The 23,241-nt window shown below is 43.0% G+C and overlaps 2 protein-coding genes and 1 pseudogene across 3 annotated transcripts in view; 1 reads left to right on the top strand and 2 right to left on the bottom strand.

Moving 5' to 3' along the window:
* LOC101734594 (coiled-coil domain-containing protein 77-like) overlaps positions 1-23,241 on the bottom strand; it is a 597,836-nt gene that overhangs the window by 428,020 nt on the left and 146,575 nt on the right. The window lies entirely within an intron of this gene.
* The window catches only part of LOC101730989 (coiled-coil domain-containing protein 77), a 606,394-nt gene that overhangs the window by 306,168 nt on the left and 276,985 nt on the right, over positions 1-23,241 (top strand). The window lies entirely within an intron of this gene.
* LOC116406472 lies at positions 3,552-18,836 on the bottom strand (annotated as a pseudogene).

A 23,241-nucleotide genomic window follows, 5' to 3' on the forward strand; every position in this document is an offset into this window, starting at 1 on the left:
CTGGCTAGCAATGATTTAGGGGGTACCTGCCCTGCACCAATGCAAAACGTAACCCCTGGGCTACCAATGTCTCTATGTCTTTTGTATTGATGGGGGTGTGTGGGAGGGGCCATTGGGGGTGTGGGAGGAGGGGGCCAGAAATTTTTTTTGTGAGGGGCCCCGTGATTTCTGATGGCGGCCCTGGTTGGGAGCAATAAGCCACAGTTTCCCAGCACTGAACAAGTCTGGTCCCTTTATCCCCATGTCTCATTCCTGTGCCATATAATGATGGGAAAAATGCCATCATTATCTCTATATGTAAGGTACCAGCAAGATGGCTGAACACAGTGCTGGGAATCGGGATTCTTTAGTTGGTGAATTCTATTGCATTTTGGTCAGTAGAATTCTCATTAGTGAGTTTTATTGCATCTATAATTATGTTTTTGGGCAACTTCTATAGCATAACTAGGTTTATAACCCCCTTCAGGGTCCGCAGTGAGGTGTGGAGTCATTTGTCATTGTTACTTTTTATTACCTATCTTTCTATTCAGACCCACTCCTATACATATCCCAGTTTCTCATTCCAACCCACTGCCTGGTTGCTAGGCTAGTTTGACCCTAGCAACCTTATTGCTGCTAAAAGGCCAAGACGGAGAGTTGCTGAATATAAAGCTAAATAATTCAAAAACACAAATGTATGTATGTATGTATATCTTTATTTATAAAGTGCTACTTATGTACACAGCGCTGTACAGTAGAATACATTAATACAAACAGGGGTTATTAAGATAAATAGATAAATACTCCGTATAACAATAAATACAAATAAATAAATACAAATAAATAAATACAAGATACAGTTGCAATAAGTTAAGAGTCAAAGACACAAGAGGATGGAGGTCCCTGCCCCGAAGAGCTTACAATCTAGATGGGAGGGTAACTTACGACACAGTAGGTCACAGTGTTCACAAATAATAAAAAAATGAAGACCAATTGCAAAATTGTTCAGAATAGCACTCTACAGGGTTGGACTGGGCCACCGGGACACCGGGAAAAATCCCGGTGGGCCCTGGCCCTAGTGGCCCAGTCCGACCTTTGCCGGCGCTCCCCCTTCTGACTGTTCCACCCCGACGCGTTCAATTTATACGCACTCAGGGAGGACGTCAGGTGGGGGCCCTGCGGGGGGGTTAGGGGGCCCCTGGGGGGGGTAGGGGACACGGCTGGCTGGGGCACCTGCAGGGCCCCTGGGGCGGGAGCCCCGGTGGGCCCTGAACCCCCCAGTCCGACCCTGGCACTCTACGCAACATACCAAAAGTGAATTTACTGAAGAACATGTTTACAAACAAGGAGACAAGAAACAGGGCCGGAACTAGGGGTAGGCAGAAGAGGCAGCTGCCTAGGGTGCAACGATGGAGGGGCGCCAGGCAGGAGCCTCTCCTGCCTACCCCTAGCGCTACTTTGTCATTGCCTCCGCCGCTTGTCATTAGCGGCGGAGGCAATGACTGAACTAACCGCCACGCCCCTCCCACCTCCTCCTGTGCATTGGCGCACATGCGCCGTTCGGGGGGCAGGGAGGTGGGCGGAGTTTGCCGACCGGGTTGCCTAGGGCGCCCGGTCGGCTTGGCCCGCCCCTGACAAGAAATCCTGTTTTTTTGATAGAGGACTCAGCACAGCGTTTCTGTGAATGCTTATGGCTGTATTCACGTAGACTGTTCTGATAAAGCTTACTTAGCATTGCAAGGGGAGAGCACCCCTTACTCTCTTAGTAGTTAAGCCAATGCCCAGCATTATTGCCAGGATACAGTAGTTGGAGTGAGCTCGGCAAAGCTCTGGCGCACAAGAATATTCCGGCCCTGCATCCAAATTTAGAGTTCTACAAGCCTCCAAGATCCAACCCAGAGGTGAGTTTGTGACTTTAATTATACAATAGAAGGAGGAGGAGGAGGAGGAGTACCATGGTGCTCGTGCATTTCCCTCCCAGGGATGGGTACCTGACCTTGTGCTGCTTATTGTTTCATTAGGAAATCCAACTGAATCTCAAGGCTCCGGGGCTTTTGCTGAACTGACTCTCAAATCCCTCACATCCTTCTCATGCCCCATTCGCTGTTTGGCGGATGCCGTTGGGATTTATCAGGCCTGTGACCTGAGATTAGTGGCTGAAAGTGAAGGTCACACACACCAGCCTCCCCCTTAGCCGTATAGCAGGATGGATTATAATTCCCTGCAGCCATCAACTATATGTTTAAAGGGCACCGCTCACAATTAGATGCGGCCAAATAAAGCCCTGACCACTCTTTAATACCGGCCACATATTGAATCCACGCCTTGCATGGCTAATTAACAAATCATTGAGATGCATGCTGCAGACTGAACTGGTTCATGTACAGCCATGCAGCATGCATCTATATGAATTGCTAATTAGCCATGCAACATGTGGATTCAATATGTGGCCAGTATTAAAGGGGTGAGGTGGCAACCCTAGAACTTGGCAGGACCCACACACAGACCAATAGGCTACCAGCTTGGCTGGGTGGGAACTGAACTGCCACCACTTTCCATAGAAGGACACTGAGCCCTGAAAGACTTAAAGGGACAGTAAGACCAAAAATGTAAAGTGTAGCAAAGCCCTGCAAAGGTAAAAGTTTGTGTTTGCTTCAGAAAGACTACTATAGTTTATATAAACAAAGCTGCTGTGTAGCCCCGGGGGCAGCCATTCAAGCTGGAAAGAAAAGCACAGGTTACATAGCAAATAACAAATAAGCTTTCTAGATTCCCATTGAATTCTACAGAGAATATCTGTTATCTGCTACGTAACCTGTGCCTTTTCTCCTGTTTTTCCAGCTTGAATGGCTGCCCCCATGGCTACACAGCAGCTTTGTTTATGTATAAACTATGGCAGTCTTTCTGAGGCAAACACACAGCTTTTACCAGTTCAGGGCAACAGTACATTAACCCATTATCCAGAAAGTTCCGAATTACTGAAAGGCCGTCTCCCATAGACTCCATTATAAGCAAATAATTCTAAATTTTAAAAATGTTTTCCTTTTTCTCTGTATTAATAAAACAGTACCTGTACTTGATCCCAACTAGAGATTATAAATTACCTCCTTATAATGGGTCTTGGCAGAACAGCCCTATTGGGTTTATTTAATGGTTAAATGATTCCCTTTTCCCTGTTAATAATAAAACAGTACCTGTACTTGATCCCAACAAGATATAATTACCCCTTATTGGGGGCAGACAGCCCTATTGGGTTTATTTAATGGTTAAATGATTCCCTTTTCTCTGTAATAATAAAACTAGTACCTGTACTTGATCCCAACTAAGATATAATTACCCCTTATTGGGGCAGAACAGCCCTATTGGGGTTTATTTAATGGTTAAATGATTCCCTTTTCCCTGTAATAATAAAACAGTACCTGTACTTGATCCCAACTTAAGATATGATTAATCCTTATTGGATGCAAAACAATCCTGTGAGGTTTAAATGAGCCAAATTACGGAAAGACCCCTTATCCGGAAAGCCCCAGGTCCCGAGCATTCTGGATAACAGGTCCTTATACCGGTACCTTTCTAAAACTGAAACAGAAGGTTTCTCTCTAGAATATTCTAGGTGCATTTCTTTCCATCAGGCTGACGCCAGACTGGAACAGCTCGTAGGGGTAGAGGATTCGGTCATAGTGCAACTTCAGAAGAGAGCCTGTGCCTTTGCCTGGCTGGTATCCCATCCGATTGCCCACCTGAGACCATTTCTTCTCTTTAGTGACAACCTCAAATCCCCCCTCACTGGAAACCACCTGGAGTGAAAAAGGAAAGAAGGTAACAGTCTACGGATGGCTCTGGGCAATAAGGCCCTTTCTGTTCTTTTAGAAAGGTGTAATTATATAAACTTCCTGCAGTTATTTAATTACAGTAAACCATTTAATCCTGGCGCAGAAGACACTGCAAGATGCTAATGCGTATGTTGTTTATCTGCAGAACCACCTGTCCCTGCACGCCCACCTTGCTCAGTGCATACACACCCAACAGCTTGCCATCCACCACTGGAATTCTGAGCGCGGAACCTTGCAGCTCCCAAAATTTTCCCAGCTGATCCAAGAAATCGAGTTTGACACGGGTCATTGCCTGGATGAAAGAAAATTCCGACAGTCAGGGTGCAAGCCTGCAGATAACATACTATACTAAAGCAAAGAGTAATGAACTTATAGCCTTACGACTGCTGTGAACTACAACTCCCAAGCATTCTTTATAGGTGGAAAGCTGCTGTAAATTGTCTACCCTAATTCTAACATCAAACCTGAACACTTATTTCTATATTTAAGTTCTACAATACAATCAGTATTACGGCCAAACATATACATAGCCACTTGCAGTTGTCCAGCGATGTAAAGTTACCAACAATATGGTCTATAACACACTGGACTTTTTAACTTCCTTTTCTCTTTTTGGAATTGTAGTTAAAATTCACAGTGTTTTCAATAAAGTCTAAGGGTTACAACCTTAAGGGTGAAGAACACACAGAGCTACTAGTAGCAGCTACTTTTTCATGGCTACTAAATGCCAGAAAATCCCCTGCCATAGACAATACTGAGAATTGCCTCTGCTAAACCACACGTAGAGACAATTATCAGTAAATGATCAGCATTGTCTATTTTAGTAGCCACGACAAGTAGCTGCTACTAGTAGCTCTGTGTGTCTTCACCCTTAATCTTGCAGAAAATGAAGAATATTCTAGTCTCCTGGGCATCAAGGGGGAAAAGTGTGTATTGGACTATAGCTTAATCCTTTCCTGTTGCAGCCTAGTGGCTTTTAATAAGGTGGCCTACTCACCTCCCAGGGGACATACACATAATTGCTGGAGAGGGAACATAGCATGGGAGGAGGCGCTGCATCACTGTGCAGCATAAGCAAGCGGAACTGGCACAACAGGTGTGCAATTGGCTCCATACACTCCCTTCATGGCAGGTAATTAAGAGGAATAAACAAAACATGCAAATGCACAGGATATCTCCAGCCTATATCATAACAAGGGAAACGTCATGTACCTAATCTGTACTGCTGTGTCTTTTTGTCCTTGCCACATATCCAAGCTGACACATTAGTTTATGGATGGGATACCCAACAGGTGGCCCTCCTGCTATACTTCTTCCCTATTCCCCTGCTGAATCGGAAGCCATGCTAGAACTGCTTTTGTTTAAGCTGCCAGGGAGTTATGATGTTATGCAGTGTGATTCCAGTCTCTATAAATGACTTCTGCCCACATCCGCATTTTAACAATGCAAGATCATAAAGTCAATTAACCCTTTAAGTGCCAGCCGAATTCGTCATTTCGGTTCCCCCCAGTGCCAGACGTTTTTTAAGCATTTTGTACTCATTCGCTTTAACAATGTTTTTTGGTAGGAAAACCTCCATGAAACTAGGGAAATTATATATCGTTTTTTTCGTCACTAATTGGGCTTCGACATACATACCAAATTTTATAACTTTTCTGGAGATATGATGTGTATTTTGGGTGAATTATGTAAAAAAAAAAAAAAATTATGAAAAATTTCTGTATATTTTGAGTTTTTTTTCCATAGAAAAGTTAATTTTACACACTTTTTTTTGTTGTTTGTAAAAGCCCTGATACTCCCAAGTCCAACGATACCAAATATGTGGTGGTACCCCACAGTTCCTGTCCAGAAGTAACCCCCAAACTAAAGAAATACTTTGTACAATATCACACCAGAACAAAGCGGAAAAGCACTTGTAACAGTTGATGCAGCATAACTTATATGTAAATCTAAAATATCCCCTCATGTTTGGTATCTTTAGAAACTACAGACCTTCAGGTTTCTAGGTGCAATGTAGTTTTCACTCAAAAGCCAAATACCTTTTGTCAGTGCATTGTGAAATTTGGAAGTTTTTTTGACATTTTTTTTTTTCTAAAACGTAAACTTGGACGCATGATCAAATGTGGATTTGACAAAAAAAAATCTCATAAAAATTTTCTAACAAAGGCAAATTTGAAAGACAAATTTCTACTGAATAAAATGATGCCCCATATGTATGGGTGCACATAAAGACATGGGCACCAAACACTCCAAAGCAGGGGCAATGCACAAGGGCAATTACAGCTAAAAATGTGGGGGCTGTGCTCTATGTGCACTTCCTGCAGTTTTTCATTGATAACCCCCCCTAATTGTGAAATAACCCCCACAAACTATATATTTCTGAAAAGTGCACACCTTCAGCTATTCAGAGACACCACTCTTCTCTTTCTACATAGAAAATTGTGGCCGAAGTCCCTTGCAGAAGTCAGCGCTTTGGTCAGAAATCGAGGAAAAAACAGATAAAAAACCTAGATTTCTCCCCAAAATCTCCATGGCAACTACCAAAAACTTACTAAACATCAATCTGCAAGTTCCCCTGAATAAAACAATACCCCATATGTATGGGTGCACATAAAGACGTGGCCACCAAATGCCCCAAAACAGGGGCAATGCATAAGGGCAATTTCAGTTGAAATTTTGGGGGCTGCGCTCTATGTGCACTTCCTGCAGTTTTTCAGTGTTAACCCCCCCTACCTGTAAAATAACCCCCACAAACTATATATTTCTGAAAAGTGCACACCTTCAGCTATTCAGAGACACCACTCTCCTCTTTCTACATGGAAAATTGTGGCCGCAGTCCCTTGCAGAAGTCAGCGCATTGGTCAGAAATCAAGGAAAAACCAGATACAAACCTAGATTTCTCCCCAAAATCTCCATGGCAACTACCAAAAACTTACTAAACATCAATCTGCAAGTTCCCCTGAATAAAACGATACCCCATATGTATGGGTACACATAAAGACGTGGCCACCAAATGCCCCAAAACAGGGGCAATGCATAAGGGCAATTTCAGTTGAAATTTTGGGGGCTGCGCTCTATGTGCACTTCCTGCAGTTTTCAGTGTTAACCCCCCTACCTGTAAAATAACCCCCACAAACTATATATTTCTGAAAGTGCACACCTTCAGCTATTCAGAGACACCACTCTTCTCTTTCTACATGGAAAATTGTGGCCACAGTCCCTTGCAGAAGTCAGCGCTTTGGTCAGAAATCGAGGAAAAAACAGATAAAAAACCTAGATTTCTCCCCAAAATCTCCATGGCAACTACCAAAAACTTACTAAACCTCAATTTGCAAGTTCCCCTGAATAAAACGATACCCCATATGTATGGGTGCACATAAAGACGTGTCCACCAAATGCCCCCAAACAGGGGCAATGCATAAGGGGGGGCTGTGCTCTATGTGCTCTACCTGCAGTTATTTAGTCTAAACACCCCCATACCTGTGAAATAACCCCCACAAACTATATATTTCCAAAAAGTGCACACCTTCAGCTATTCAGAGACACCACTCTTCTCTTTCTACATGGAAAATTGTGGCCGCAGTCCCTTGCAGAAGTCAGCGCTTTGGTCAGAAATCAAGGAAAAACCAGATACAAACCTAGATTTCTCCCCAAAATCTCCATGGCAACTACCAAAAACTTACTAACCATTAATCTGCAAGTTCCCTTGAATAAAACGATACCCCATATGTATGGGTGCACATAAAGACGTGGCCACCAAATGCCCCAAAACAGGGGCAATGCATAAGGGCAATTTCAGTTGAAATTTTGGGGGCTGTGCTCTATGTGCACTACCTGCAGTTTTTCAGTGTTAACCCCCCCTACCTGTGAAATAACCCCCACAATCTATATATTTACAAAAAGTGCACACCTTCAGCTATTCAGAGACACCACTCTTCTCTTTCTACATGGAAAATTGTGGCCGCAGTCCCTTGCAGAAGTCAGCGCTTTGGTCAGAAATCTAGGAAAAACCAGATACAAACCTAGATTTTGGTCAGAAATCAAGGAAAAACCAGATAAAAAACCTAGATTTCTCCCCAAAATCTCCATGGCAACTACCAAAAACTTACTAAACCTCAATTTGCAAGTTCCCCTGAATAAAACGATACCCCATATGTATGGGTGCACATAAAGACGTGGCCACCAAATGCCCCCAAACAGGGGCAATGCATAAGGGGGGTCTGTGCTCTATGTGCTCTACCTGCAGTTATTTAGTCTAAACACCCCCCTACCTGTAAAATAACCCCCACAAACTATATATTTCTGAAAAGTGCACACCTTCAGCTATTTAGAGACACCACTCTTCTATTTCTACATGGAAAATTGTGGCCACAGTCCCTTGCAGAAGTCAGCGCATTGGTCAGAAATCAAGGAAAAACCAGATACAAACTAGATTTTGGTCAGAAATCAAGGAAAAACCAGATACAAACCTAGATTTCTCCCCAAAATCTCCATGGCAACTACCAAAAACTTACTAACCATTAATCTGCAAGTTCCCCTGAATAAAACGATACCCCATATGTATGGGTGCACATAAAGACGTGGCCACCAAATGCCCCAAAACAGGGGCAATGCATAAGGGCAATTTCAGTTGAAATTTTGGGGGCTGGCTCTATGTGCACTACCTGCAGTTTTTCAGTTGTTAACCCCCCCTACCTGTGAAATAACCCCCACAAATCTATATATTACGAAAAGTGCACACCTTCAGCTATTCAGAGACACCACTCTTCTATTTCTACATGGAAAATTGTGGCCGCAGTCCCTTGCAGAAGTCAGCGCTTTGGTCAGAAATTAAGGAAAAACCAGATACAAACCTAGATTTTGGTCAGAAATCAAGGAAAAACCAGATAAAAAACCTAGATTTCTCCCCAAAATCTCCATGGCAACTACCAAAAACTTACTAAACCTCAATTTGCAAGTTCCCCTGAATAAAACGATACCCCATATGTATGGGTGCACATAAAGACGTGTCCACCAAATGCCCCCAAACAGGGGCAATGCATAAGGGGGGGCTGTGCTCTATGTGCTCTACCTGCAGTTATTTAGTCTAAACACCCCCATACCTGTGAAATAACCCCCACAAACTATATATTTCCAAAAAGTGCACACCTTCAGCTATTCAGAGACACCACTCTTCTCTTTCTACATGGAAAATTGTGGCCGCAGTCCCTTGCAGAAGTCAGCGCTTTGGTCAGAAATCAAGGAAAAACCAGATACAAACCTAGATTTCTCCCCAAAATCTCCATGGCAACTACCAAAAACTTACTAACCATTAATCTGCAAGTTCCCCTGAATAAAACGATACCCCATATGTATGGGTGCACATAAAGACGTGGCCACCAAATGCCCCAAAACAGGGGCAATGCATAAGGGCAATTTCAGTTGAAATTTTGGGGGCTGCGCTCTATGTGCACTTCCTGCAGTTTTTCAGTGTTAACCTCCCCTACCTGTGAAATAACCCCCACAATCTATATATTTCTGAAAAGTGCACACCTTCAGCTATTCAGAGACACCACTCTTCTCTTTCTACATCGAAAATTGTGGCCGCAGTCCCTTGCAGAAGTCAGCGCTTTGGTCAGAAATCAAGGAAAAACCAGATACAAACCTAGATTTCTCCCCAAAATCTCCATGGCAACTACCAAAAACTTACTAAACCTCAATTTGCAAGTTCCCCTGAATAAAACGATACCCCATATGTATGGGTGCACATAAAGACGTGGCCACCAAATGCCCCCAAACAGGGGCAATGCATAAGGGGGGTCTGTGCTCTATGTGCTCTACCTGCAGTTATTTAGTCTAAACACCCCCCTACCTGTGAAATAACCCCCGCAAACTATATATTTATGAAAAGTGCACAGCTTCAGCTATTCAGAGACGCCACTCTCCTCTTTCTACATGGAAAATTGTGGCCGCAGTCCCTTGCAGAAGTCAGCGCTTTGGTCAGAAATCAAGGAAAAACCAGATACAAACCTAGATTTCTCCCCAAAATCTCCATGGCAACTACCAAAAACTTACTAACCATAAATCTGCAAGTTCCCCTGAATAAAACGATACCCCATATGTATGGGTGCACATAAGTACATGGCCGCCAAACCTGACAATGCATAATATTGGGGCTGCACTCTATGCACCCCTTTTTTTTTTGCCTGCACCCGAATGAATGGAATACGCTCGGGTGCAGGCACATGTAGCCGATATACGCATGAAAACGCGTGAGAATGCAAAGTCTTGCGTTTTCATGCGTATATCGGCTACATGTGCCTGCACCCGAGTGTATTCCATTCATTCGGGTGCAGGCACAAGTAGCAGGCGTAGGGCTGAATTTTCGGCAAGCGTTTTTCCACTTGCTGAAAAAATCAGCCCTACGCCATGTGTGGCATCAGCCTAACCCTTGGCAATAGAAACTACCAGAACAATCTTAGCACCTCTGGACCTTTCTAGAACAACTGAAATCAAATGAAGTTAAAATGGAATAAAACCACTAAAAGCAATCAAAGAACAATAATTGCAATGAAATCGGTGGTCAGAGCCCTGGATCCACCAATGTCACTGCAAAAGCAACCTTTTTGGGGCACTAAATACACAATAAAGAACAATGCAAAGATAAAACACCATAAAATCAGTAAATTCAAATAAAAACCACTCAAACCAACAGAAGAACAATTATTGCAATGAAATCGGTGGTCAGAGCCCTGGATCCACCAATGTCACTGCAAATTCAGCACCCAATAGCAATACAAAAGTTACAGTGCAATAGAATAATTCAAAAACAGAAATCAATTATGAAAATGCAAAAAAACACTAAAATGCAACCAAATAAATCAGATAATTATAGATCAGAAATAAAGTTTTAGTAAAAAAAAAAAGACTGCCAAAGAAAGCAAAGAAAGAAAGAAAAGCAAAGAAAGAAAGAAAGAAAGAAAAAAAAAAAGTGTAAGTGTAAGTGTGTGTGTAAGTGTCTGTGTGTGCTTGGGAAAGTTGTAAATAAGTGTGTATGTGTGTAAAAGTGTAATAATGACAAAGATAGAAGAAGAAATGGAAAAAAAAAAAAAAAAATTTTAGACAGTTGAGATAGAAATAAGCAAAATAAACAGTGGTTAGAGAGTTGTAGTTCAGCTTACACAATGCAGGCAGGCGATCAGGGCGACCAATCCAGCAGGAACGCAGCAGGAAGGCAGCAGGGAGGCTCCATCAGTCTCACGTGGCAGCAGGAGTGAAGAGGCGACGCGGGGGCGGCGACAATTAATGGGACAGCAGTGGACACGTCATCAATGCGTGTCCACTGCTGTCATTGGCTGAGGGACCGGATCGGCGGCGCTGGGGGACCGGATCGGTGAGTATGTCTTCATTTGCTCGTTGCCTAGGGGGTTGTGCAGGCTTTACAAGCGCTGCACTGCTTTAAAAGCGAGCGCAGCGCTTGTAAACCCGTTAGTGCTGTAGGACGTAGATTCTACGTTCTATGGCACTTTGGTCCCTTGGTACCTAGGACGTAGAATCTACGTCCTATGGCACTAAAAAGGTTAAACATACACGTTTGTTTATATTGCAAAGGTTCTATTTAGCTATGACTGGTCTAGAGCAGTTAGAATAATGAAAGTAAATATCGGCTACTGTTCTGGAACAAATACAATACTGCCTAAAGGTCCCCATACACGGGCCGATTGTAGCTGCCGATATGGGTCCCTTAGACCGATTCAGCAACTAATCGGCCCATGTAGGGGCACTAACGACGGGCCTGCCTGACCCATATCTGGCCTGAAATCGGGCAGATATCGATCGGCAGGTTAAAAAATCTAGTCGGATGGGGGACCGTATCGGCTCGTTGATTCGGTCCCCAAACCGACTTTGCCTATACCCGTCGTTATAATTCGATCGTTTGGCCACACGATCAAATTAGCCTGGATTCTCCTGATATCGGGAGAAGATCCGCTCGCTTGGCGACATCGCCAAGCGAGCGGATCTGAAGGTGTATGGCCACCTTAAATCCAAATATCTGTATATAACTAATAGGGATATGGAAAACCAACCCAAGTTGGTCAAGCTTCTAACTAACAATTTTGTTAATGTCCATATCCTCAAGTTCCAACATGTTAATGTAGCTACAAAAACAGCAGTTTGTAATAACCATGATCTGGGTTTATTCCCAGCACAATAATCACAGAAACCTTACCTCTAGTTCGTTGAGGCGCAGTACCCGAGGGGTGAAGCAGAAGCTTTTGACATCGCAGGCAAAGGGCGGCTGCCAGTCCTGAGATAAAGGAACATAAAAGCAATAAAGCTAAGCTGTAACTGTGCCAATAACCAAAACTGGCTCTCTAGGGGGCTAAGAATAAATCTATAAAGCGCACAGGCAAACTAAAGGGAAATTCTAGGTTTTCTTTTCTATACCTTTTATAAAGAGAAAATAAAGGATAATTATGAGTTTTGTCCTGCAAAGGGATGCTCAGAACAATGTATTTGGAGCAGTACCTGCCCAAGTTCCAAGTTGTAGAAGTAATTCTGAACCTTGCCTTCAGAAGTACAAATAATATAAACCCTGCCTGTGCTACTAAATCAGCAGGGGAGACACACTAGGGGATTACTGCTGGCATTAAGCATTTTCATGGTTAAAGTAATAGCTCTGCTAAACGTTTAAACAGTTTAAATACCTACAGGTGTCAGGAAGGTACCTATATAATATAAACCCACACAAATAATATGTATAGGATTTATTTTTAATTAAATAAATAGAATACAAACTTCATAGGAAAAAAACTCCCAGTGGGCCCCCTTGCTCACCCAACCATTTGCCTTGTATGCCTACACCATGGCCATTACTCAATTCTATGAGAAGAAACAAAAGAAATAAAGGAAAGGATAGATAATAGTATGTAAAAATAAGTAATTAAGAAATTAAAGAAAGTGAGTGAACTGGGAAGGAATGGTGGTCTGGACAGTGGGCCTAAGGTTTTCTGGTGGGCCCTTGGCACCCCAGTCCGACACTGGTGGCTGTTATCTAGAAGCAGCAAACTGCAGCTTAAAACTAGGGATGCAACAAATCCAGGATTCGGTTCAGAATCCAGGAATCTCGCCCAAACCCCAAAATAGTGGATTCGGTGCATCCCTACTTAAACCCCAGGTATAACCCTAATGTGTACACTAAAGCTGCAGTGTTGGGATTTTAGGAAAAATAGACTACAAAGTAATGGCAGAGAAGATTCATTTCAGTAATTGGACTTCCCTTCCATTTGTAATCATTGGAGCAAAAACCCTGGTACAATACCCTGCTGACTAGGTCCTCCACCTCTTTCAGCAAAAAATAATACAAAAGTTCTTCTTTAACTACTTAAACTTTAATGGTTTGATTATAGTGACCTTTCAGCTTGGACACAATCACCCCACTACTGGCTGACTATTGCCTTCTTTGATTGTTAGAACAATAATATAATATCAAATAATAGAATAAATATTATCCATTGAAACTGCACCATATGCGATAGCCCAAAACAGTAAATGCAGTCGGCCATTAGCCACTCTGAACATGCATAAAGCAAATTTATATAGAGGACACTTTCCCCATGATGTTTGGCCATATGGCCTGTATACATAAGTAATCCTTACAAATGCAAACAAACACACTTTGGGCATGATAGAATTTTGGGGTACATACCCTCAAGTTATGCCTCACGTGTCATGGGGTACAACAGGGCATGTAGTCATTATCCTCTGCCTATATAGAACCTACATATTCTGCAGCTCTCTTAGGGCTCTGGCACATGGGGAGATTAGTCACCCGCGGCAAAACTCCCTGTTCGCGGGCGACTAATCTCCAAGAGTTGCCTTCCCCCTGCCATCCCACCGGCGAACATGTAAGTCGCCGGCGGGATGGCAGACGCCATCATGTAAGTCGCCCCGCCGCGTCTGCCATCCCACCGGCGACTTACATGTTCGCCGGTGGGATGGCAGGGGAAGGCTACTCGGGGAGATTAGTCGCCCGCGAACAGGGAGTTTTGCCGCGGGCGACTAATCTCCCCGTGTGCCAGAGCCCTTAGGGTGAAGACACACAGAGCTACTAGTAGCAGCTACTTGTCGTGGCTACTAAAATAGACAATGCTAATCATTTACTGATAATTGTCTCTACGTGTATTGTCTATGGAAGGGATTTTCAGTAGCTTGAAAAAGTAGCTGCTACTAGTAGCCCGGTGTGTCTTTAGGGCAGTGGTACACAGGGAGATTAGTGATGGGCGACTAATCTCCCCGCAATGCCATCCCACCGGCTAGAGTGTAAATTGCCGGTGGGATGGCATACGCGTCGCTACGATGTCCCACGGTCGCTCAAAGTTTCCTCCAAAGACAACTTTGTGCGACATCGCAGTGAAGCATCCCACTGGCGATTTAAATGCTAGCCGGTGGGATGGCATTGCGGGGAGATTTGTTGCCCACGACAAAGAAGATTTGTGTACCATGTACCACTGCCCTCACCCTTATACATCATTCTAATTAGTCCCTGCCTCCATGAAGTTTACAATCGAAGTGCCGATTTTACGCACACACTAAAGTCAGTATCAGGGGCACCTCAATCTGCCTGTATGTTTTTGGAAAGTGCAAGAAAATCCACCTGGGGGGGGGGGGGACATAAAAATTCCCTGAAGATAGTGCCCTGGCTGGAATCAAACTGACCGTAAAGCAGCAATGCCAACCAATGGGTCATTGGTTTCTAAAAAATGTGACCAAGAGCAAAGACTAATCAAACATCTGACATTTGTCATCAGCCTGTGTGAACTTATTATAATCATATATATATATATATAATAATAAAACTTATATAATGTGACTTGCACACAGTATGTATCAGCTCCCTGTTACAACTGCATCATTTATCCATAAGGAATTATTTCAGGCTCTCAGTGTACTGATAACATCCATCTATCAGACTTACCTTGGGAGGTGGGATTTTGCATATCCCTGTCTTTTCAGCAATCGGTCAGATGCGTCCGATGAAACTCAGGGGATCAGAGAATTCCTCCCAGCTGGGCTCGAACACCGGGCATTCCGGAGGGGGCACAAATTCGATGTAGGCGGCCATTCCAAACAAGTGTTAACCCTCAGGTGGGTATAGAACTAGACAAGCGGTATAGTGCGGATAAGCATCCCAGATCTTGCTTGGATAAAGCCAGAGGCTCCTTTCTCTGTCATGAAGTAACGTCCCTCATCGAGTTTTCTCTGTGATCCTTCACTACAGCCACGGATTTACTCCCCGTCTCTCCTGTTCCCTCAGTAACCAGTGCCTGATGTTACCAACACCGGAGGAAGCAAATACAGTCTAACACTTAGGGATTCCCTGAGACTGTTGACAAAAAGATCACTTTATTCACCTTGCTGGTGGTTGTGACACTGGGCTAACGTTGAGTTTGCACCCCAATATCTACAGGTACTCCCTGTGGCTTCTATTACTGTATCTCCTACAGCCCCCGGGACAGCAGGAACCCCCCTGTGAAGCCCACAGAGTCCCCTAATTCTGCCACAGAGGCAGGCAGATACTTTTGCTGGGACAATCAAGACTCCCAAATATCCAACCCCCAGTTCCATATAATATAACGAGCTCTTTATTTCAGTTCTTGGGGTACTCAGGGTGCCAAAGTTCCACTACTTACCTGACTATGACACCCCAAGTCCCAGAGTCACCTTGTAGCAATTCCCTAAGTTAGAATTAATTTCTAATTTCAACAGACACCTCCTACCAGAAAGCCCCCAGTCTGTGCCACTAGGGTCTCTGCAGCCTCGTTTTGAAAGGCCCAATGATGTGCCCCCTCTCAGGCAACTTCCTGTTGCAATTGCCCCCCCTGGGGCTTCCTAGTACCCAGTCCCCTTCCTGAAGCCCAGCAGCTCCTTCAGCACATCCAGTACTTACAGTAAATTCCAGGCTCCAGTCCGTATCATTCCTAGGTCCATAAAGTCCTGATGCAACTTTGTAATGTGAAATTGGGGCCCTAAAGGATTAAAGAGGCTGGTTGTATAATCTCCAGGTATCCCTCCGCGCTAGTTAAAGCTATGTGGATTAATAACAGCCTGTAATGTGAAAAATAGCCGATAGATGGCGCTACATGAACATTCCTTTAGATAAAGGAGATCTTCACCTGGTTTTGCAAACGGTTGTTTCATCCGTGTGTAAAAAGTTTTTACAATTCCAGAACTGGAGTGTAATCTATAGAATGGCTGCGAATGGGGGTGGAGTTGGGATAAAAATGGAATTAAGTGTCACAAATGTTCACACGCCTATTTCCTATGTAGAGGAAAAGTTAAATCAAAATCTTTCATTAGCAATGATAATTATAATGTATTAATGAAATTATAATACATATACTGTTATGAAGATAAAGACATGTTGTCATAATTCTCCTTTGCATATCGGGTATTCGTTTTGGAATCTAAACCTGAGGGAATTGTAGTTTAAACACATGTGGATAGCGATAGAATAAACTACAATTCCCAGAAGACACCTGGTGAGCGGGCGGGCCGACTCAAGTATCGCCCTAGCGGATTGGATGCTTCAATGATTCTGGATTGAACTGGGTGCGTGATTGGTTAAGCTTGCGGAGGCGGGCTGTTTGGATCGTAGAGTTAGGGGTGGGGTAACTGGTGGTAGGAGACCTGTGTAGTGGCTTGTACCAGAGCTCGTAAGGTGGGGTACAGGTACGTACAGTGTGACATCTGGGGGCAGGGGTTATATAGATTTATGCACAGCTATAGCGCCATTGGATAGGCCTGTATGCTAAATAATGTGCCATACCCCGCACTTGACCCCCTAACCAATCGTAGCTCTTATTTGGCACCCCCAGAGCTTTTATTGTGCTTTTTTTGTTCCCTCTATTAGAATAGGCATAAGGGTGGGTAACTAGACATAGGGGAACCTCCAGTAAGTGAATGTAGAAGCGCCTAATACATAGTGGGGCTGCAAGAGTAAAACTTATGGGAAATACTGTAGGGAACTCAATCTAGCGCTGGTAAAGCGATATGTACAATGGAAACAACGCGCGTTGCCATAGCAACCCCTCTCTCTTTAGCGCAAAAGGCCATGGTGTTATGGCATTGTGTCAGATGGAAGAATTTATATTACCCATATATAACCCATCATCCCTCTCCCCAAAGATTGGGAGAGTTGTATGTTTGTTTATTATTATTTATTTATATACTACTTATCCGCTAATCATAAAGAAATAAAGAGATGTCTCGTTAAAACAGCCCATATCAAGCATATTCCTACTTAAAATGTAGATAAATTAGAAATAAATAAATACCAGGAATCCAATAATTGACCAAAAATAAGCTTAAAATTGAATTTAAAATGCCGCCAAGTCCAAATCTACATTGAGTCCTTCCGGATGCAATGTATTCAATTTAAAAATCCAAACGTTTTCTCCTTGTCTTAATCTAGTAAATCCGTCTCCACCTCTTAACTTGGGAGAAATATGCTCCAGTCCCATAAAGAATATCAAGGCAAACCTTATCTGCGCTTTAAAGATTACAAAACACAACAATATAGATATTAAGGTCTAGAAGGAAGGACTGTAAGAAAGAGAAAAAAAAAATATATATATATTTTTGCAGTGCTAAATTGCCATTAACCAACATTAATAATTAGATGTAGCTGCCCTCCTCCCTACTAATCCTATAGTGCATACACAAATTATCTCCAAAGGAGTTGGCGCTAAAAACACCCAAAGAAGTGTAAAAATAATTGTATATTTATTATAAATAAATCAATGTGTTACATCAAAGTAGAATCAATTTTAAATAATAAAAAAAAAAATCATATACACCACTAATTAAAAATACCAATTAGATTATATATACAAGAGAAAATCACATAGGGCAGAAGACATTAAATATAGTAACAGAAACCATGTATTACTTCCCAATGATTTATTATTGAATTCCCAGTTAATGCATATCATTCCCTCAGGAGAAATCAATTAGAGTGTTTAAAAGAGAATTCATTGCTCTGACCCATATATGAGGAAATCAAGAGGGAAAATCAATAGAAATACACTGAATTAAAAATCCCACAGTATATCCCAATTATTAGAATAAAAAAGTGAGGAGCTTAAAACACCATAAAACAATTAATTGGATCCTTAATTAACTTCTCCAGATATCAGATGCAGTATTACACCGCCTATAGCCAATATATGGCTCTTAGCCCCACTGAGGGATATTTAATAAAGAAGTTACACAAATAAAACCCTTGTTTTCCCTCTTACTCTGTGCAAATACTAAGAATGCAGGCGTGCATATAGAGATAAAATTGCACACTATATGGTATTCAATTATCTCATAGCCTCCAAGTAACTACAAGCACACAATAAAACAGAGCCCTAACTGGGCATAAGAACAAATACACAACCCCCCTTGTCCCGGCCGGGAACTTACTAGGGATAAGACAGAGAGAGGCACATTGGCTGAGGGATGCGACTCACACGCTGTTCCTTTCCCTTCGGTGACGTCACCGGTAGGTGCCGAGTCTGTCAATACGGGTCCTCTCTCCAGGCAGTCCGACGCGTTTCGCGCTCTGCGCTTCCTCATGGACTATTGGGTTCCTATGGGCCAACCCCCTCTATATACCCGCCTGCATACTATTCTATACTACATCTACTTTGATGTAACACATTGATTTATTTATAATAAATATACAATTATTTTTACACTTCCATAAAGAATATCCCTTTGGGATCACTATTATTGTGAAACAGCTTAAAATGTCTCGATACCCCATGGTTCATTCTCCCTGCTTTACTGTTACGGATGTGCTTATTAACCCTACTTCCCACTGATCTTATAGTCCGCCCCACATAAACTTTGTTACACGGACAAGTGAGAGCATAGACTACATATGTTGTGCGACAATTAATAAAGGTCTTGGAAATTGGAATATCCCTATTGGGTTTATTTCATGGTTAAATGATTCCCTTTTCTCTGTAATAATAAAACAGTACCTGTACTTGATCCCAACTAAGATATAATTACCCCTTATTGGGCAGAACAGCCCTATTGGGTTTATTTAATGGTTAAATGATTCCCTTTTCTCTGTAATAATAAAAACAGTACCTGTACTTGATCCCAACTAAGATATAATTACCCCTTATTGGGGGCAGAACAGCCCTATTGGGTTTATTTAATGGTTAAATGATTCCCTTTTCTCTGTAATAATAAAACAGTACCTGTACTTGATCCCAACTAAAATATAATTAATCCTTATTGGAAGAAAAAACAATCCTATTGGATTTAATTAATGCTTTATTGATTTTTTTTTTAGTAGACTTTAGATGTGGAGATCCAAATTACGGAAAGACCCCTTATCCTGCGCACTCTTGGTCCTGCACATTCTGGATAACAGGTTCTATACCTGTAGTGGCTTCTTTTTGCTCCTCCTATAGACAACTCTGGGACTGGTCCAGCTGGAGGGGGGTTAAAGGGGTTGTTTCACCTTTTAATTAAAGTTTAGTATAATGTAGACTGCTGTTCTGAGACAATTTGCAATTGGTCTTCATTTTTTTTTATGAATTTACTTTTTGTTCAGCAGCTCTCCAGTTTAAAATTTCAGCAGTCATGTGGTTGCTAGGGTTCAAATTACCTTAACAACCAGGGACTGGTTTGAATAAGAGACTGATATATTTATAGGAGAGGGGGATGGATAGAAAAATGAGTAATAAAAAAGGAGCAAATAATGGAAAAACTATAGAAAATAAATAATGAAGCCCAATTGAAACGTTACTTAGAATTGGCCATTCTACAACATACTAAAAGTTTAATGTAAAGGGGGAGCCTATTGGTCCGGCACTGCCTGAGGAAAAAAACTATTGCTCTGTGAATATAAAGTATTGTTATTTTATATTACTTATTTATATAGTCAGGCCCTCTCCTATTCATTTATCAGTCTTTCATTCAAACCACAACCCTGGTTGCTAAGGTAATTTGGATCCTAGCAACCAAACAGCTGCTGAAACGCCAAGCTGGAGAGCTGCTGGGCCAAAGCTGAAATAATTTTAAAAAACTACAAATAAAAAAAAAAATGAAGACCAATTGCAAATTGTCTCAAAGGTAAACAACCCTCAGTTAAAAGGAGCTGTTGGTGGGAGCAGATTCTGCTCATTGGGGTAACACATTTACTCCCATTAGTCTAACTGGCCAATCAGGGCTCATCTCAGTATAAGCAGGTATACAAGTAGTGCTAGGGGTTGTACCTTGCAGGGTATGAGTAGAGCTTGTTCCTTCCAGCCACCGGGGGTCTCCTCACCCAACTTAGTTGGCTGTATCGTCTCATCACCCTGGGGGGTGCGTCTCTCCCCCTGTTGCACGGGGAAGTTGGAAATACAGGGTTATCGCTTTCAATGCTCAGGCTGCCCCCCATGAGCCGTCTCTGGATCACACTGTGTGGCTGCTGCAATCAGATTGGACCTTGATTATAATAATAGTAATGTACTGTTACCCTGCACTAGTAACCTAGGTCTATATGTTCAGAAACCCTACTATAGTTTATATAAATACCCCGCTGTGTAGCCCCGGGGGCAGCCATTCCTGCACTGGTACAGCTGGGGTGTTTTGCTACAGAAACCCTACTATAGTTTATATAAATACCCCGCTGTGTAGCCCCGGGGGCAGCCATTCCTGCACTGGTACAGCTGGGGTGTTTGCTACAGAAACCCTACTATAGTTTATATAAATACCCCGCTGTGTAGCCCCGGGGCAGCCATTCCTGCACTGGTACAGCTGGGGTGTTGCTTACAGAAACCCTTACTATAGTTTATATAAATACCCCGCTGTGTAGCCCGGGGCAGCCATTCCTGCACTGGTACAGATGGAGTGTTTGCTACAGAACCCTACTATAGTTTATATAAATACCCCGCTGTGTAGCCCCGAGGGCAGCCAAACTATAGTAGGGTTTCTGTAGCAAACACTCCGCTGTACCAGTGCAGGAACGGCTGCCCCGGGGCTACACAGCGGGGTATTTATATAAAACTATAGTAGGAATTCTTAAGCAAACATGCAACTTTTATCAGAGCAGGGCAACAGGACATTATATTTAAATGCCCCCAACCAGTAGCTCCGGGGCAACATGTTGCTCCCCAACCCCTTGGGTGTTGCTCTCAGTGCCCCCAAACCAGGAGTTATTTTTGAATTCCTGACTTGGGGGCAAGTTTTGGTTGAATAAAAACAAGATTCCCTACCAAATAAAGCCCCTGTAAGCTGATAGGGTGCATAGAGGCTGCCTAATAGCCAATCACAGGGCCCTTATTTGGCTCCTCCATGAACTTTATGGTGCTTTGTGTTGCTCCCCAAGTCTTTTTACATTTGACTGTGGCTCCCGAGTAAGAAAGGCTGAGGACCCCTGATGTATATAGTCAACCAAACCGGGATCAGTGCTTTGCAAATGGTGGGGATTGAGGCTTAGGGGCCCCCCTAGGGCACAGCCCAAAGGCCAGTTAGGTTAACATTTAAACCAAGAGTAGCAGCGTTATAGGACAGCGAACCAACATGGCTGCGTAGAAATCATTGCAGTCTGCAGCATGCATCTATAGAAATCCCTGCAAGACATGAAAGCAGTCCCACATTTTGGCCCTGTAACTTGGTTCAGAGTTGCAAACATTAGTCTCACTGAGCAAGCGGGTCCCCCCCCTCCCACACTCACCAGGTCTTTACTGGTCCCCAGTCTCCGCAGCTGGTCCAGTGGCAGAAGATCCGCAGAGTCTTTGTGCACAAACTGCGTGGCTTGTTTGAGGCGTCTCTGCTGGTGCAGTATTGCTGAGCCCCTCAGATCCTTCTCCCTCTTTGGGGAGTCCCTGTTCTGTGTGTCTCTCCCAAGTCCCTGCATAGTGCAGGTTCAGGGTAATAAGCAGATCCCTATATGAGGTTCCGGGTAGGAAGCAGATCCCTATATGAGGTTCTCCGGGTAAGAAGCAGATCTCTATATGAGGTTAAGCAGATCTCTATATGAGGTTCAGGTAAGAAGCAGCTATATGAGGTTCAGGGCAATAAGCAGATCCCTATATGAGTTAAGCAGATCCTATATGAAGTTCCGGGTAAGAAGCCGATCTCCTCTATATGAGGTTCAGGGTAGGAAGTAGATCTCTATATGAGGTTCAGGGTAAGAAGCAGATCCCTATATGAGGTTCAGGGTAGGAAGCAGATCCCTAAATGAGGTTCCGGGTAAGAAGCAGATCTCTATATGAGGTTCAGAGTAAGAAGCAGATCTCTATATGAGGTTCAGGGTAGGAAGCAGATCCCTAAATGAGGTTCAGGGTAAGAAGCAGATCCCTATATGAGGTTCAGGGTAGGAAGCAGATCTCTATATGAGGTTCAGGGCAATAAGCAGATCCCTATATGAGGTTCCGGGTAAGAAGCCGATCTCTATATGAGGTTCCAGGTAAGAAGCTGATCTCTATATGAGGTTCAGGTAGGAAGTAGATCTCTAGAAGCAGATCCTATATGAGGTTCAGGGTAGGAAGCAGATCCCTAAATGAGGTTCCGGGTAAGAAGCAGATCTCTATATGAGGTTCAGAGTAAGAAGCAGATCTCTATATGAGGTTCAGGGTAGAAGCAGATCCCTAAATGAGGTTCAGGGTAAGAAGCAGATCCCTATATGAGGTTCCAGGTAAGAAGCAGATCTCTATATGAGGTTCAGTAAGAGCAGATCTCTATATGATCAGAGTAAGAAGCAGATCTCTATATGAGGTTCAGAAGCAGATCTCTATATGAGGTTCAGGGTAGGAAGTAGATCTCTATATGAGGTTCAGGGTAAGAAGCAGATCCCTATATGAGGTTCAGGGTAGGAAGCAGATCTCTAAATGAGGTTCCGGGTAGGAAGCAGATCCCTAAATGAGGTTCCGGGTAAGAAGCAGATCTCTATATGAGGTTCAGAGTAAGAAGCAGATCTCTATATGAGGTTCAGGTAGGAAGCAGATCCCTAAATGAGGTTCAGGGTAGAAGCAGATCCCTATATGAGTTCAGGGTAGGAAGCAGATCTCTATATGAGGTTCAGAGTAAGAAGCAGATCCCTATTTGAGGTTCAGAGTAGGAAGCAGATCCCTAAATGAGGTTCAGGTAAGAAGCAGATCCCTATATGAGGTTCAGGTAAGAAGCAGATCTCTATATGAGGTTCAGGGTAGGAAGCAGATCCCTATATGAGGTTCAGGGTAAGAAGCAGATCCCTATATGAGGTTCAGAGTAAGAAGCAGATCTCTATATGAGGTTCAGGGAGTAAGCAGATCCCTATATGAGTTCAGGAAGCAGATCCCTATATGAGGTTCAGGGTAAGAGCAGATCTCTATATGAGGTTCAGTAAGAAGCAATCTTCTATATGAGTTCCAGATAAGAAGCAGATCTCTCTATATGAGTTTCAGATATCTTCTCTCTG

Source organism: Xenopus tropicalis, chromosome 8 (genome assembly GCF_000004195.4).
Source record: "Xenopus tropicalis strain Nigerian chromosome 8, UCB_Xtro_10.0, whole genome shotgun sequence".
Classification (NCBI taxonomy): domain Eukaryota; kingdom Metazoa; phylum Chordata; class Amphibia; order Anura; family Pipidae; genus Xenopus; species Xenopus tropicalis.